Genomic DNA, 3293 nt, shown 5'->3' with positions numbered 1-3293 from the left:
TTCAACATTGTGTACTATCTTTATTCAGTTTACACCACAATAACCAATTAGATTGGGGCTTTAAAAGTGATAGAGATAAATATAAATAAATTTGACTGGTGATAGCAAATTTTTTGTCATGATTAGTTGAACCAATATCATTAATGCTATAGAAGCTAGTCAATATTTCACTGTAGCAATCCCAGAATGAGTGAAGTGTTTCCATCAGTACATTTTTAATAGATGGTAGTTCTAGTGATGAAAATCAATCATTGTTACTTTTGCTGTATCTTCAGTCCCATTTCGTTCTAAAATTAGCATTGTCAATACTTTTGCCATCCAACTGATTCTGTTGTAGTTTTAAAAATCCTAATTGAAATCTAGGGCCTAACAAAATGGCTAAAGTAAAAGTTGATTTGTATTTCCGGTTGTTTTTTTTTTATGTAAATCACATGAGATTTTTTCATTTCAGTAGATATTGACACTTGTTTATTGGATAAAGTTTTCACTTTTTGCCCATCTCGAGCACAATGAGTTGATCATAGTTTGAGATGCAGTGATGTAGCTAGTTGATTGTTCAGCTTAGGTTGTAGGTTACAAATTAGGAGTGCTTCCTTTTTTCTTAGCATCCATTCATCTTTTGCTAAGTCTATTATTCTGAAATATTCACTGTTCAATTTTTCATTACAGTCTTTGCTTGCGGGGTTGTAGATTCCAGAGTTATTGAAAGGGCTGTTGTGTGCATGATCCTTGATTCTGATAGCTAAGGTTCGAGTCATTGACCCCATATAGATTTGCCTGCAGTAAGGACAAAAGTATTTGTATACTACTAGCAATTGTTTGGAAGGAGGTATTTTGTCTTTAAACAGGAAAAAATTGTGTTTGGTTTGAAGATTACTCTTAGGCTGACTTGGGGATAAGTTGATGATGGGTCTTCTATAAGAGTGATGGCCAAATTTCATTATTCGGTTAGATAAGAGCGTAAGAGTTAGTAATGGCTGCTGTTGACTAGCTGCCTTCCATATAGCCCTTCTGTAGCTTTTCACCAGGTTTCTGAAAACAAACCTTTTGAGATATTTATTAAGTTAATCAATGAAATATTTTTATCAGATATTTTGTGTTACAAATTTTTAATACTGGATTATACATAATGATATTTCTTGTTAATTCGGCATAGGTATTTAAATATCAAGTTAAAATGTAATAGATTTCTATTAAAAATAACCATATTTCTCTTTTTACCTCTCCTTCTGGAGTACAGTGCTGATCGTAGATTATACTGTGCTTGATATTAATCTCCAGATTTTTTCAGCCTGACCTATTCTCCTGTAGAAGTCATGGCTGAGAGGAGGAAACTGTAGTTGAGGAAAAATGGAGATACTGAAAAAGGACATGGAAAAGTCCTATCCAGGGTTCTTGCCTGTAATACTAGGAGCTATGTGAACATTATCAGTCTGACCAGGGGTGCTGTAGCTGGTCAACCTCCATCAGTAACCTTTTACATACAGGAATGTATGACGATGAATGCGGGTTGTGATGGCAGCAAACAATCTAAATGTACTTACTGTTGCAGCCCATATATAAGAAAAGGTGGGTGTTAACCAGCTGTTTTGCATTTACCCTTGATCTAAGAAAAGCTTGAGATGTGTAAGGTTAATGACAATGAGTAGGTAGAGCTATGACAGCACAAGTTTCAGGATTCAGCATATTGTTTTGAGACTACACAACGTATATATGACCAGGACCCTTTCAGGCTAGTGAGGAGGTCATGTGATGCATCAGGAGAAGCTCTAGTCACTGAAGTTGATGCAGAGCACCTCATTGACAGTTATCTCTGTTCAGTATCTTCAAATACTGTGTTAAAGAGGATGATAATGGACACTGGTAATGTCTCATCCCCACTGTGCCAGGGGTGATAGTAGCAAGTATATTCCTGTATAACCACTATGTAGTGGTGGTAAGGTTAACTTTCAAAGTTTCTCCCAAAGATATGAACTTGGAGATAGGCAGTTTGGTGCTTGACATTGATCTTCTACGGTCTAGTGTTTGATGCTGGGGAACACTTAATGTAGGAAAAATTTTTAATTAGTTGGACAGTGATTTGTTGAAGTTTGTATCAGAAGGCATATCAGTTGAGGATAGTCTGGAGGTTTTCATCAACAAATTCATAGAAGGGCCACTGAATGAACCTGTCCCTTGAGAACCTAGTTTTTTATGTGTGTGATTTATTGAAATTTCCTTCAGAAGATTCATCAGTTGTGGATAGTGAAGAGGTTTTCATAAAGAAATTTTTAGAGGAGCTATTGAGTGAACCTGTCCCTTGAGAACCTAGTTTTTTATATGTGTGACTTATTGAAATTTCCTTCATAAGATTCATCAGTTGTGGATAGTGAAGAGGTTTTCATAAAGAAATTTTTAGAGGAGCTATTGAATGAACCTGTCCCTTGAGAACCTAGTTTTTTATATGTGTGATTTATTGAAATTTCCTTCAGAAGATGTATCAGTTGAAGATAGTGAGGAAAATAAACAAGAAGAGAGACTACAGCAGTGGTTGGAGGAGAAAGAAAAGAAACAAGAAGAGAGACTACAGCAGTGGTTGGAGGAGAAAGAAAAGAAACAAGAAGAGAGACAACAGCAGTGGCAAGAAACCCTGCAACAGTGGCAGCTCAAACAGCAAAATAAACAAGAGAGATTACAGCAGTGGTTGGAGGAAAAAAGAAAATAAACAAGAAGATCGAGAAAAGAAACAAGAAGAGAGATTACAGCAGTTGTTGGAGGAAAAAGAAAAGAAACAAGAACAGAGATTACAGCAGTGGCAACTGGAACAAGAAAGGAAACAGGAAGAAAGTCTCAAACAGTTGCAGGAAAGTCAGCAGCAACTACAGGAAAGTCAACAACAGTGGCAAGAAGTACAAATGGAAAACATTAGTAAATTTCAAAGCGAATTAAATACATTAAAGGATGATCTATGGTCTTTTACACAAGGAGGATACATTAACCATCGACTGAATCAGCCCCAGACAATAGCAATCCCCTTTCAGACCTCGCAACTAAACCCTAATGCAGACATCTTCAGTCCTGTTAGAAGTCACATCCCAGATATGAATGTCAGCAACAGGGGTGATCCTGTAAGAAGGAAGCCACAGGAAATTGATGGGAAGGCACCGTGGGAAGCATATAGAGCACAATTTGAACTCCTGGCAGAAATGAATGGATGGACAGAGGAGCAGAAAGCAGTATATCTGGCAACGAGCTTGAAGGAACAACCACTGGAAATACTTGGACAGTTGACAGCAGCTGACAGACACAACTAT

This window comes from Limulus polyphemus, unplaced genomic scaffold (assembly GCF_000517525.1).
Source record: "Limulus polyphemus unplaced genomic scaffold, Limulus_polyphemus-2.1.2 Scaffold12658, whole genome shotgun sequence".
Classification (NCBI taxonomy): domain Eukaryota; kingdom Metazoa; phylum Arthropoda; class Merostomata; order Xiphosura; family Limulidae; genus Limulus; species Limulus polyphemus.
The sequence above is the reverse complement of the archived record's forward strand: the minus strand, read 5'-3'. Positions refer to the sequence as shown.